Here is a 15071-nt window from a genome sequence, read left to right on the forward strand (position 1 = left end):
TTTGATTTCAAGTAAGAATATCTATGTTTAATTGTTAGCAAAAAAAAAATATTAAGACTTGTTTGATTTTTTTTATTTTAGCTTTTGGTTTTTAATTTAACTTAAATTTTCTCGGCTATAGTAAATGAAAATGTGGGTTACTTTTAAGAGAAGCCAAATTAGAAACTTAAACCTCCATTTTATAATAGATCGGCATTTCTTATATATATATACTCTTTTTCTTGGGAACACAACCCACAAACTTCTGTATTAAATAGAAAACCTCTCATAAGTTTGCTCCAACATTCCACCTATTCTTGTTTGCTTTATACAAGTTTTCAGTATCTCGAACTCTCGTTCAACAAGATTTTGGAATAACAATTACGGGATATATATATATATACATAAATTAAGAAGCATATAATGAGATTGCTCAATTAGAATTACATGCCAATAAGGTCATGCGCATTGTGTTTGAAAATAGCCTGAAAAGATATATATCATGCAACACTAGGGGCCAATTTATTTCTTGTACTATTTATTTTTGTTAAACTGAAATGCAATTAACTTTTTGCAATGGTGATCTACCACTTGGGTTGCGTCTTTCACCGGTAAAATCTCAACATTTTATCATAAAAACCAAGGGCAAAGGCCGCAAAGCCATCTGATTCCAGAGATTTCCGTGGTTTCATAGTGAATACAACATGCTTAAATCTCTTCAGCTGTGACCAGAACTCTTCCTCATGTTATACGTGAAAGAACGTTGCTCAGGTTTTGAGGTTAAACATCAGAAGAGGTAGAGGTGCTTATTGGCGTGATTGTTCTATTCACACTGTAGCCACTCAAGAAGAAACGCCTTCACCTGCAGCTTGGTTTTGATTAGAAAATTTCACATTCTCCTATCGTAACAAGCAACAAAATTTATTTATTTTTTTAATTTTTTTCTTTTCTGGAGAATAATTTGTTGGAGTCTTTTTTAAGTTCTAAATTGCTGATTGAGATTTCTTAAATTTTGAATGTAAATTAAAGCTAAGATGGATATCAGGTATCAGAAAATAACAATATTAAACTTTTTTTTGATGAAAATAAAAATACTATTTTTTTTTTGGTGAAAATAGCAGTATTAAAGCAATGATAAAATGAACAATCAAGAAAAGCAAATTTGCATACCAAAATTATAATGGAGATGATAACTAACATGGCAAACTCGACCTATATCCACAACCAAACCCCAAATGGTGAAGCTATATTACTCTTCGAAATTAAATGTTAGTGGGATGATTTTACAATTACATTGCACATTTATTTATAAAGTGACCGACATTCTAAACCTAATTGAGACAATAGTACCAATCTAAATATCTGACTATCTGTGAAGACAAATGCTATCCCACACGCCATCCCGCAAAAGCGGCTTCTTTACCGTTGGATGATTAAATCAACGGTTAGATTCACATTCAGGAAAGGACCCATCAATTTCAGGAAATGACCCATTACTTTTAGGAAAGGACGCACCACTTTCAGGATAGGACCTACTGTTTCCCCTAAAGTGTTCAAGACTATTAGATTTGTGTTTTAGCATGATCTAACGGTAAAAAAGCCGCTTGAACGGGATAGCTTCCCGCAAGGTCGTGCGGGATAGCACTGCTCGTCTGTGAATAGGTAAATATTCAGAAAAGTTAAAGCTTACCGGGAATATTGTTATCTTGCAATCTATACTTATCTTCCTTGCACTATACTGCATGGACACGTCGGTGATCTTTTCGGCCTTTTCTTCACGGTTACTAGGACACATTCTAATAAGATTAAACAGCAAGTTTAAATCCCACACTATCATCCAAAGTCAGTTATGCTTTGGCAGCAGTGATGCATATAAAACTTCGTTGTTGCTTTCTTAATTATATTTAGCATTGAGAGCTCGGTGTATACATGAACATAGCCTGTTCATCAGTTTTAGATTTAGTTCCAAAGTGATCGCTATTACATGAACTGCCAATACTGTCATTTTAAATCCAGTAATGAGCACCTTCAACACAACCAACCTTTGGAATGGCCTTACTGTACTTGAACGCGACCAGAATTGAACATGCAACTGAACTGTGATCATGTGAACAATAGGGTATGCTGTTTCATAACATATATTATGACTTGATACAGCATGCACATAGTGCTTTCAATTCAAATCTCATACTATTATATATACTTCTTGTTATTCATAGGAAGAGTATTAGAAGCTAGATTACATATATATATATATATATAAATAATTTTCTTAGCGAGATGCAGTGTGGATAATGCTTTGTTGAATTAAAATGAGGAAAACAGAAAAAGTCGAAGCTGATACAAGTTGAGAAGTTGCAGAACACTGTAGAGTTATTATAGCTCAAATATAAAAGGCACAACACTTTGGATCCATTATTCGGTTGTTGATTTTTAAGCATTGGAATTTATATTCCAGTAGATTCTAGTGTATGCAGATATTTTAGATTTGCCATAATGGCTTATATTAATTTGTTGGGTGAAAAGAATGAAAATCCAATCATCTGAGTGGATTATTATTGGCTCAGTACGTCAGTTATTATTTCTCTGTAAAATCATTTAAGCTTGGCCATGGGCCTACACATGGAACTTGTAAAAGGCCACATAACATGCTTGTTCAAAAAAAAAAAAGGGAAGAAGATTAGAACAAAGAAGAAATTTTTATTCATTCTCATTAAGAAAATGTTTGGAATGTAGAGAAAGTGCAGAAGTAAATACATGATCAAATTAAAATCTGCAGTTCCTTATATAGGTCCAGTTCTAATCGCATAATCCAAGTCATCAATCAAATCATTTACATCCTCAATGCCCACGGATATGCGAATAAGATCTTCAGTCAAACCCCTGGCTTCACGATCTGCAGCAGGTATGACTGAATGGGACATGAAGCAAGGCAAGCTAATGAGCGACTTCAGACTCCCTAAAAAGAAAAGAAAAAAAAAAGATTAGAAAAGCAAGTTAGATCAGCAGTTAACAGTTTGGCAGCCCTGATACCTTCAAAGTTAAGAAGAAAGAAACGATCAGCAATTTCTTCAAGAGGTAGGAAGGATGATTACCAAAACTGACTGTTATGTTGAAGTATTTGGTAGTTTCCACGATATGTTTTGAGAGTGCTACTAACCCGTCACAAAGCTAAGCACAGAACCAGCCCCCTTTGCCTGAAAAAGGAAAAACCTCATTGTGAGATAGTCTCAATAGTAATTTTACGCTGAAACCTCGCAAAGGGATCTGTACCTGTGAATAATGTAGAGCACGTCCAGGGTGGTCAGGGAGACCGGCATAATTAACTTTCTTTACCCGAGGATTAGAAGAAAGATATTCAGCAATTTTTTGAGCATTCTCCTGCGGAACATATGAGGGTGAAAATTCGGGTTAAAACACAAGCAAGATATCTTAACTGAAATTGTAGCCCAGGAAAACTAATTCCTTAGAAATCAGCGACTTATGATGCACCTGCTGCTTTTCAACACGTAAAGCCATGGTTCTAATTCCGCGTAAGCAAACCCAGCAGTCAAATGGAGCTAAAACAGCCCCTTCTGCAATTTGCATGAAAGCTATTTCTTTTGCCAAGCTGATGAACAACGGATTACCGTAACAAAAAAATGTGTCAAAACAAGAATTGCGGATAGGATCACATATTAGTGAGTGGAATGGGTCTATATCCTTTCCAACATGACCAGAAGAGGATTTAACCTAGGTAAGTTTCATTTCTTAAATACAGGAAAATTTTCTATCACATGCACGGAAAAACTACTAAAGCTGAGGGCGCAGACCTTTCTCCTTTCACAGCAAGGACTCCTGCCATGACATCAGCATGCCCAGATATAAACTTGGTAGCTGAGTGCATCACAATATCTGAAAAAGATGGAGATTAAGTAAAAGGAAAAATAGAACCTCAGCCGCAATAGACTCTAATTGCAAATTTTTCCAACCACAGGATGTTTATTGCAATTACCTGCTCCAAGTTCTAATGGCTGAGACAACACCGAGGACAGTATACTATTATCCACCAGCACAAGGGCACCATTTGCATGAGCAATCTCGGCTATTTTCTGGACATGAAAAAGGAAGCTATGTTTGAGAAAATGCTCTAATGTATCTGAGATTTAATAAAAACAACAAGGAGGTTCAAAGAAAAACAAATTAAAAGGTTATACCCAAACATGATAACAAAATTTGGTTAAATTTTGCAAAATTAGTCATACCTAGATTACAAATCGAACACGGATGAAGTCAGTTTCTTACCCTTGTATCGGATATTTGAAGCTGGGGGTTAGTTGGACTCTCCAACCACACTAGCTTTGTCCAGGGACCGACAGCAGCTGCAACCGCACTTAGATCAGTCATATCCACACGCCTGCATATTGAAAGCATTCTGAACACATCTTGCATTAAGTAACAATTACAAATCAAACTTCAAGAAGAGAAACTGGGTACTAACTTTACTACTACTCCTCTCCCTGGAAGTATTTGTGAAAAAAATCGATCAGAACCACCATACATGTCGTTTCCAGAAACAACTTCTTGGCCTAGAATTGATTGATTCATTTTATTATTCACTAGACAAAGAACATGCATATCGGCAGTAAAAGAAAGTTATAACAAGTACCAGCTCCAACCAGATGGGTCACAGCAGCCAAAGCCGCCACTCCAGTAGAAAAGCAAAATGCACGATCAGCCTTGTCAAGCTTGGCTAGGAGCCTGAACAATTTACAGAAAAGCAACAATTAATTTTTCGCAAGTAGCCCTTGCAAATCATCAAGAACAAACTATACATTTACAAGAACAAATTAATTAACATAATTGACAGAGAAAAACAATGATTCCGACCTTTCCAACATGTCCCGTATAGGATTTGCTTTTCTACTATAGGCATAAGGGCCACATTCTGTTCCACAAGGCTGCAGCCAAAATAAATTAAAGCAGAAATGCATGAAATCTTAAAATTGATTCAAATGAATACACAACTGAAATTTTCTGATGAAGGAACATCATCATCTGTAGAAATGCATGTCTGAATTGAAAAATACCTGCTTAAATGTAGCTGTTTGACAAATAGGAGTACTAGAAGCACCAAAGGGATCTAATTTGTTTTCAAAATTCATTATAGTTGTTGAAATACTTGGTTCCTTAATATTCACCTCCACATCTGCAAACAACCAAATGAAACAACAGTATATAAAGAACTTTTAGCAAAAAAGCCTCTTAAACAAGCAAATCTGTAGAAGATGCACAAACCATCAAAACATTCACAGACACTCTCAACCAAAGTTGATGCTCTAACATCCATCTGATCTGTTTTATTATTAGTGCAACCCAATTGGAAACTCTTGTTAGGAAACTCAGATGGAAATATCTTCTTGGTAAATCCAAACCCTTTGCCAGAAACTCCGTGCACACCCATATAGACAACAGTATCCACAAAAATGATAATCAGAGAAAAAAACATACAGATACAAGGAGAGCAGTGAGAAATACAAAAATAATTTCTCTGTTCATTAAGGTGGGAAGGAAGAGAGCAGAAACAAAGGTTGAAGGTGGACACAGCCATTGCTTGAACCCAAGATGAGTATGAAACCTAGAGCTTTACTTTAATCACTGCTGCAAGAATACAGTCAGTACAGGAATCTTCCAAAGTCACTGGCTCACTGCAGAAAAGTTTGTTGAAACTCTAGATAATAAGAAGCTTTGGAGACATGCATAGATCCAAAAAATGTGTTAACATATAGGAGTAGATAGATCCAAAAGGTGTTACTGAATATATTCTTCTTGATTTCTCCTCCTCGTCAGACTCCAGATGAAACATGAGTGTTATCACCCACTGGGCCAAATTTTGCAAGTCCAAAATCAGAAATTTTCTATCTTCGGATTTTGGTAATTCAACCAACAAACCATCACTAACACACTCCCACTCCCACTCCCACACAACAATTGTAGGACGACCCAGGTCAAAGTGTCAAGCACTGTCCCATGTAATGGCAGGTAATTCGGGGTGATTTTTGCAATTAACAGCATTTTGTTATAACAACAAAAAGGCTCGGAGATATATAACTTTCAGATGTAGAAGATATCGGCAATTGACAAGCAATATATGCTTAACCAGATGTAGAAGATATAAGCAATTGACAAGCAATATCTGCTAAATCTGCTCAATAATTGCAACCATAATTGTATAAAGATCAAGTACCAATTTACAGCATCAATTCCTATCCAGGCTATCGTAATCTCAGTGCTAAATAAACTCTTTTCTTCTTTAGGAATCTTATTAAACAACTAAAAGATATTACATAAATGCCCAAATCAGAACCAGCAATATGATTACGATTAAGGGAAAAAAACAAAAACTAAGAGGAATTAATGCCCAAATCAGAACCAACAAACCCAACTGAGAGGAAAAATCATAATACTGCCGATTAATTCTTGTCTCTCGAACCAACTCACCCTTGATCGATCAGCATCTTATATTCCATAAAGACATTTACATGTACTTTATCTTCTTTTCTGAACTCAAAATACAGGAAAGAATGTGTGAAGGATAAGAGTCCCACACTCTTAATATCCCTTTAATAACTTAAAATATAATATGGAAGGGTCGCTCCATTCGTTGCCAATTGGTTTTGAGTTGGATGTCCGTATTCTAACATGATATCAGAGCAGACTATTTGCGACTAGTCTTTGACCGCGCCTTTACTCTACGTCACCCGATTTATTGTCCACGTGTTAGACCCAACGAGGCTACACGTGAGGGTGCGTGTTGAGATTATTAGTCCCACATTGTTGGGCAATCTAAGATCCTGCGGTTTATAATCTCTTAAGGCCTCTCCACTCATTGTCAATTGGTTGTGAGTTGGATGCCCGTATTCTAATATGTTATCACAGCCAAGTCCTGTAAGAGACGTGAGACCCAGTAAGACCCAAGAAGGCAGGGAAGCCATACATCGATCCATATAAGGTGTGGAGATACTCCACGTATCGCCAATTGATTGTGAGTTGGATGCCCGTATCACAACCAAGCCTGTATGAGACGTGAGACCCAGTAAGACCCAAGAAGGCAGGGCAACCATACAGCGGTCCATATAAGTCTGGAACTACTCCACTTATTTCCAATTGGTTTTGAGTTGGATGCCCGCAGACTTTAATTTGGTATCACAGCTAGGCCCGTGTGTGAGTAGGATCAACGGTCACCACACAACGTAGGTCCACGTGTTAGACCCAACGAGGCTACACGTGGGGGGGGGTGGGGGGGGGGTGAAGGATAAGAGTCCCACACTGTTAATATCCCTTTAATAACTTAAAAATATAATATGGAAGGGTCGCTCCACTCATTGCCAATTGGTTTTGAGTTGGATGCCCGTATTCTAACATGGTATCAGAGCAGGCTATTTGCGACGAGTCTTTGACCGCGCCTTTACTCCGCGTCACCCGATTTATTGTCCACATGCTAGACCCAACGAGGCTACACGTGAGGGTTCTTGTTGAGATTATTAGTCCCACATTGTTGGGAAATCTAAGATCCTGCGGTTTATAATCTCTTAGGGCCTCTCCACTCATTTCCAATTGGTTATGAGTTGGATGCCCGTATTCTAATATATTATCATAGCCAAGCCCTGTAAGATACGTGAGACCCAGTAAGACCCAAGAAGGCAGGGCAACCATACAGCGGTCCATATAAGGTGTGGAGCTACTCCACTTATCGCCAATTGGTTGTGAGTTGGATGCCCGTATCACAGCCAAGCCCTGTATGAGACGTGAGACCCAGTAAGACCCAATAAGGTAGGTCAACCATACAACGGTCCATATAAGTGTGGAGCTACTCCACTTATTGCCAATTGGTTTTGAGTTGGATGCCCGTATTCTAATAGAATGTACATCAAAAGATGAAAATAATCTTCCAGAATCAGTTAATGCCAGTATTCCAGACTATCAACCATCTTCCTGCTCTAACCAGTCTTCCATATTTACACTCATCACCAAGGCACTCTCTGGTTCTGATGTCTTCACCCTATCCGACTTACTTCCGAGAGGAAATATCATAATGCTGTATAGGTATGTAGATGTGAGATGCTCCCAGTAATCCATTTGAGAAGTAAATCAAAATCAAAGAGTTTTTGGATCACAGGGATCCAGAACAGAACGAAGTGAAAAACGACGGAGTTGTAGTTTGGTCGAATGAGATAGAGATTAGAAAGTGTTGCTCCTATAGCTTATATAGGTAAGAAAAGAACAACCCTAATGTGTTCCCCTTGTCCTTTATCAAAGGTAACAACTAACAACTTCAACGTATCACAACAAAACATGCAAAACTGACTTTCAGCTCGAGCTCGAAAAGGCAGAAACAAGAGTTTTTCTTTTGATGAAAAGGTTAAGGTATTATTGAAAAAATAAAAATAGGAAGAGCGCCTAGGCGAAACAAAGTTGAGGGCTCAAAATAAAACTCCAAACAGCCGGAAACAATAACAAGAGATAGTGCTAACAAACGAAACCTCGACAACAACGTAAAAAACAACGTCACTTCACACGTCCTAAAAAACTATAATCAAATACAACCTTGAAACCAAATCCTCGAAATGACATCGCCAGTCTCACTTTATACGGATAAAAACTTATTTTGCAATATGCTCGACGAGTTGTTCTTAGCTTGGAAGTCACTCAGTCTTCTAAAGTGTTCCCTTCAGAAATTATCTGTGTCAAAATTCCAACCAACCAGACTACGAGAATCCAGCAGTTTTTCTTCTGTCTATAGGCACCAACCGCGAAGTAATCTACTAATAAATCTGGGGTTTATCTCCAAACCAATGTTAAAAACATGGGCAAGGATTAGTAGCAGGCAATTATTCCACTTAATGCAAGATCTTGATCTGACAAGTACCCTAGCTTTTACTACCTTAGGCTAACTTGGTACTAAAACTATTGAGTTTTTGAAAAGGTTGAAGAACTACATACTTAGACATGATGTTAATATTAATGTTGGTAATTTATTTTTCGTTATTAAAATAATTTGCTAGGCGCCTAACTTATTGCTATTTTTCCAACTAGTTTCTTTTAAAATAAGTTTATTCTTTAAAAAAAATCCTTTCATGATAATAACAATTAATAATAATAATGTAGAAATCCAAGATGTGATGATTTTTAGTTTATATTATGGGCATCGATTTCAAGTTATTAAGAAAAAAATTAAAAAGGTTGTTAAAGAACTCAAAAGAGTTAATAAACGTCTTATCTATGAAAAACTGAGTTTAAACACATTAGCTAATGGCCTTTGCAATAAGATAATCATAGAAGACTTACAACTTGATGCTTTGTTTGGGAAAAAAAAACTAATTCTAAAAAACAATAGTTCTTCGATGATGCCTTCATGTTTTCAACAAGGTATAATAGAAACCTTAAAAGAGGTATATAGGAGTACATTGAACGAGAAACGTATTCTAAGCCAAACTCGGATCTTAAGTGTTCGTCTGACTTTGATGAGTAGACACATCTGAGAAACCTAATATTTTACACCATGGACATTAGTTCTCTTCCTCTTAATAGGAAGTTAGAAAGGACATTCAGAACCCTTGAGTGTAGACTCATAGTACTATGTTGTCAAAGACGGGCTGTTTTTTGAGAATATGTCCAAATATTTTCAGAAATTTTATGTTCGAAGAATGCTGGATTTTGAAAACTTGTTCAAGATCTCGAAAACTTGAGAGGAAAACTTGCTACAACTAAAGTAAGTAATGATTCTCAACGAATACCGAGCCTTGAAGACAAAGTAAATGTTCGTCTTTCTCAAGTTAAAAAATTGGAAAAGCTCGAGATGCTGCTCTTGAAAAATTCAAAATGTTGAAAACATAAAATATTCAAAGATAACTTCAGCAAAATAACCTCAATATTATAAGAAAATTTATCAAAAGAGTTGGTTGAGTTTATTATTATTAAATACCCAATTTTTTCTAGCACTCAAAAGTTAAACATATATATCTGAAATTTGGCATCTCGCTTTTTCTTAAACTACCTCATGCTAGTGTATAATTAAGTTTCTACATAGACTAGAGGATCGAAAACTATATTTTTCTTAGATAGAAAACCTAAAAACCCTTATACTAAAATGAACGCCTTATTCCCATGGTTATCTGGTATGTCATGTGCACATGTGTACAGTTTCCTCCAACATTCCACTAGCTTCAGTTTGTTTTAAGCAAGTTTTTTATCTCTGAGACTCTAATTCTGATAAGATTAGAAATAACAATAACGAGACATTATTATTTATAAACACATGATGGGGGGAAACTGTGGCCGGACTTAAGCTGGTTGAAGCCACCCCCAATCATAAGAAATTAGTTTACTTAGGTCGTAACTGATTAACCTATTTAGCTCAAGCCAGGTACGTATATAGCCAAGCCCGTGTAGAAATTTAGATAAATAGGAAAAATCCTAGGTAAGGTATTTTGATGTCATATATTGATTTATAGATGAAAATTCTTGGGGAAAAAAACTTGATTAATTTCATGAAAGGGACTTGGATTTTTCTCAGTTTTAGGTTACTATACCTGGGATCTGTATAATTGAATATATGAATGTTTTAGACGTCAACTGTGAATTCGTGAGGCGAATTAGTTAATGGAATTGGCCATGAGAATTGAATTCTTGTTGCTAGCCTTGATTGTTTAAGAACATTTATTAAATGATATTGGGAATAAGATTGTTTTTACTAGGGTATCTGTTTATTAAAGAGTTGTGACTTGTGAGTACTTACTAGTCCTGATTCGTTAGAGAATTCAGTTAATGAAAACGTGAATGCTCAAAGTAATTAATAATAATTACTTAGAAGCACTTATTAGGTGAGTACTCAGTAACAACAATGGGCATGAGTCTTTTTTTTTGTCGTGACTGTTGAATCATATAAATTCTACGGGATGATAGGTTACTATACTGACTCATCACCAACCATTCGAACGAGGAAGATTAAAAGCAATCTGAACACTGTATCCAACGAAAATGGATCATAAAGTGTTGCTGGAAACATTAAACTTGATGATTGAAAGAGTTGCATACAAAAAACTACGCGCTCGAAGAACTGAAATAGAAGAAGGCAGACCTCAGTGAATAAAACTTTCCATTAGAACGTGATCTTTTACAAATATGCCAAAAATAAAATAAAAACACAAGAATAAGTTTTTCTCCGAGCCGTCCTCAGTCTTGGATCCTGATTCCGCAACTATGATAAAATTGCTCAATTAAAATTATATGCCAAGCATGGTCGTCTAATTCTGTTTAGCAGATGGCACTAACATACATGATTTTTTATAGTCAATATAATGCAGCAGATTAAGGGTTCAATTTTCTCCTCGTACAGTCGAACTGTTACTTTTTGTTGTTCAATTCAAATGAAATCTAGTTTAATTGGGGGCCACGTAATTTTGTTTGCCCCCAAATTTTTTAGGGGTGTAAAAATCGGAAGATGAATATACTATTTTACCCTTGATTAATATTTTTTTCAAGTAACGACCCTCATTAACGACCCTTAACCGACATTAACGACAGTTTAGGGTCGTCATATACATCATGATCAAAACAATAACGACTCTAAACTGTCATACACTAACGTCTCTTTTTAGAGATTAATGACAGTCTATAACGACATTTCTAAAACATTAACGACTGTTTAAATCGCCAAAAGCGTAACCAAACCGTAACGACCCTTCCAAAGGGTCGTCAGGGAATTGATCATTTTTATGACGACTCAAAACTGTCATACATTTCCGCCATTAATGAATCTTCTACGGTTTAGAGTCGTCACTTAAACAGTCTAAACATTAACGACTGTTGAGGATCGTCAATAAAATTTTTTAATACCTTGACGATTTTTCATACTATCTGGGCAAAAAAAAAATAGTTAGCCTAAAAATTGCAGACAAAAAATCTGGGAAAAAAATTAATTTCTATTTAAGTAAGATTATCACTAATTAATTAAGATTATCACTAATTAATTAAATTTTATCACTAATCATTTAGGGGCATTTTAGCCATTTAAAAATATTTTTATAAGGGGTGACCCAAATTAGGTTCTGGTGACCTTTTTTGTCCTCTAATGCATGGCCCCCAATTAATTCCGATGGCCCCCAATTAAGCTAGGAAATGAAACTATTTTGTCCACAGCAACGTAGAAACCTCCCATTACTGGGCTTGGGTCAGTGACATATCTTAGAGCAGGAGCAATGCATTTTGGGCTGCACGCACAATAAGAAAAAAAGACTATCATCATGAATCATGATAGCCGTTTTGATTTTGAGCTTGACATCCTCAACGAAGTTAAACTTGATCTTGCGGATCATGCAATAACTTTGTGATCATGTTAGGAATATGAGAAGTTATGTACCATATGGCTGCTTCATATCATAAATTATGACTTGACTAATAACAGCATACACAAAGTTATGGGCCATCCAAATATCATGTTGCAACACTGTTAGTGTGTGTATTATACACTAACAAAGGTGTTCATGTGAGGATATATTTGGCTAGCAGCACTAAAATGCACAAGCTCTTTCGCGGTTGAAGCTGTTGCATTGTAAATGCCAAGAGACCTATAACTGCAATATAAAGCACCACCACTCTTGGTAACGGCAAATGGTTGTCTTCCGGTAAAAGCAAACTCTTTAGGCCAACCCAACGTTTCTTGCTCCACCTGCTCTTTCGCGTCACCAATATCGTTCTTCCCTTTCAGTGGCCATATGTCGTAACATGTGTGCAGGATGTTACGACAGTAATATCTGATAGCATAATATAAAAACCCCACTGAAAACCCCTATAGAGAAATATTCATAGGATGTGGAACCTGGTGGCCTAGGAGGTGGTGAAACATGTTCACAAAACTTTTCCTCAATCAAATCAAAAACAAAAACCCTTCCTTCATCTATTTCCACAAAATGCAGCGCTCCATTCAGAAAGACACCGTCTTCCACATATGCTTCACCAGACTGAATTTCAAACCTCCCAACATTTCTCCACCCATTCCCACTGCCAACAGTAAACATCAAAACCTCAACGATATTGAGGTCTGTTCTTAACCTATAAATTTCAACAACTTTATACTCATTAGTTGAAGGAAGGTAACCAAACCCTCTGGTCCAAGGAGGAACATACCGATCGGAGCCCCAATCTCTGATAATTTCTGGTAGCTCAACATATTCTTTGGTCAAGGGGTTACAAATACAAACAGTTCCATATCGATATTCACACAGACAGACCAAACCGTTAAATGAACCAAAAACCTTATAACCACCAACATATGCAATTGGAGGGGTTAAATTGATCCTTCTAATACGACCAGTAGGTGTTTCATCAGCATCATACTCAAAGTAGTAAAAGCCCTTGTTCTCATTCAAGAAAACCCAACTTACCATCAGAATCAGCAGATTGATTAAGATGAGATAAATGAATTTGAGAGAATGACGGATGATGAGATACAAGATTCCGCCATGGTTTGCACACCAATTTACACTCCAACACCGATTCTGTTGGTAACCTAGTTAAAATATCTAGTACGACTTCTGTTGGGAGATGATTAAAATTCCCCATTAACTGATGAAGAAGAGGGATTGATTCACAGGAGATGAAATGTTAGGGTTTTGAAGAAGAACTGAGAATTTTGATTGTGGAGAGAGAGAAAGTAAATGAGTTTACTGAGAAAGAAATGGATGTGTTTGTTTTTATTGACGTGGCACATAATTTGTGCTTTTACCTTTGGTAGTATCTAAAAATTTACCAGGCTGATTTAGGGACGGTAAATTATTGTAGTATTTTTTTTACAAGATATTTGCATATGAGAGTAGGGCTGCACATGGGCGGGTATGGGCGGGTATAAGCTAAAACCAACCTCGCACCCATAGGCTGCGGGTTTTTTTTTTTATAACCAACCCCGCATCCACAAACAGCGGGCGGGTGTTAATACCCGCCCGCTGCGGGTTGGGCGGGTATGGGTTTAAGTGGGTTTAACCCGCTTTATATTCAATAATCATTCACACATCTGTTTTTTAAAATCTAAAAACCATAAACATAAACATAACATTGCTAAGCTAAAACAAGTTTAAACAGTACAAATAAAACAACAGAAGGTTGCAATCATATCTCAGTCATGGTGCCAAAAGCATAACATTGCTAAGCTAAAACATGGTTTGAAAGCTAAAACAAGTTTAAAACTTAAACAATAAAAGTTTCCAGACTATCATATTCAAGTGACTCAAGTCTCTCATCCTAGCATCCTCAAGGATCAAGGACTTCCGACACGGTCTTCTTAAATAAATCTGCAACCAAATTGAAAATTATGTTAGCTTTTTTTAAGGTCTTTACTCTTTATATGGGAGATGTTGTGTTTTCCCCTCAAAATAAATAGCTATTTTGCGTTACCTCCTTTTTATATTACTAATTGCTGAAACCTCCTTTCTGTTATAACAGCCGTTCCTACTCACTTGGATGTGCACGTGCAGCTCGCTTTTGTATAAAATTAAAATAAGTGTTCCTGATCAGACAGTAAGACCCCTTAGACCTCAAACACGTGGTTCATTTTAGACCTTAAAAAAATAATTAACCATCATCCACCATATCTTCTTCTCTATTCTCTTCTTCTCAGTTTTGATTAGCATCGCCATTAGAGACATCACGATACAAAACACTAAAAAGAAAAAGAAAAAAGTATATGTGCATATTGGTATTTCAATCTTCAAGATCTAGTTAAAGTTAATTTAGTAGTAATCAATTTTGTGAAAGAATAGCTATTCTTCTGTTTGTTTGTTGTCTTTGATTATTTAATATAAAGAGGTGGATAGGATTGAATCAACCGTCACATCTTTAATTTGTGAGATCCGTAACTCCATTAAGCACGCGGTTCATTTAGTAGGAAAACTACAAGATATTGCTGATAAAGAATTAGATTAGAAGAGTGGGGTTAGTAATCTCCCTGTATATATATGCACAAGTAGATTGGTTGCTTGCTTGAAGAATTAGTCTCAGATGCTCTTCTCGAAATTTGAACTGTTTAATTAAATTTGAATGATTCAATTGATTATGTT

The 15071-nt window shown here is 36.3% G+C and overlaps 1 pseudogene; it reads right to left on the minus strand.

The window, feature by feature from the left end:
• Window positions 1–2762: 2762 nt before the first annotated feature.
• On the minus strand, window positions 2763–5422 carry LOC113316318 (annotated as a pseudogene).
• Window positions 5423–15071: the final 9649 nt, after the last annotated feature.

The sequence above is a fragment of the Papaver somniferum genome, chromosome 10, assembly GCF_003573695.1.
Source record: "Papaver somniferum cultivar HN1 chromosome 10, ASM357369v1, whole genome shotgun sequence".
Taxonomy (NCBI): Eukaryota; Viridiplantae; Streptophyta; class Magnoliopsida; order Ranunculales; family Papaveraceae; genus Papaver; species Papaver somniferum.